We start from the raw sequence: 426 nt of genomic DNA, 5'->3' as shown, positions 1-426 counted from the left end.
TCCAGTCTTCTTGGAACTTTCAGCCTTACATGGAAGACTCAGTCTTATTGAGGTCTTCCAGCTGAACAAAATAGCTGATGGATTTGACCATGTGCCAAGGGTCCGTCCATTCCAGCGTAGTCACAGCCTGCCTCGGCTGTGACTCAACCCGAGCATTAAATGCTCAACTTCTAAGGAAGCTTATTCTGTTGAACTGAGTACTTCGTCACGACTTCTGATGACCCCAGCCACTCTGACCGGAGACGCTGAAAAGGGAGCGTGCCAATGGACCTCTGTTCCGGAGTTGATGTATCCTTTGCTAAGGTAACAAAGTCGTTGCACGCCCTGAAGTGTACCGGAGAGCTGAGCTGGATTCGGAGGAAGGGTGCCATGTTCTGGTTCAACACATAACTTTCATCCATCTAAACCTCCTCTTTAAATCCATTC

Source organism: Nematolebias whitei, chromosome 2 (assembly GCF_014905685.2).
Source record: "Nematolebias whitei isolate Nwh7 chromosome 2, NemWhi1, whole genome shotgun sequence".
Classification (NCBI taxonomy): Eukaryota; Metazoa; Chordata; class Actinopteri; order Cyprinodontiformes; family Rivulidae; genus Nematolebias; species Nematolebias whitei.
The sequence above is the reverse complement of the archived record's forward strand: the minus strand, read 5'-3'. Positions refer to the sequence as shown.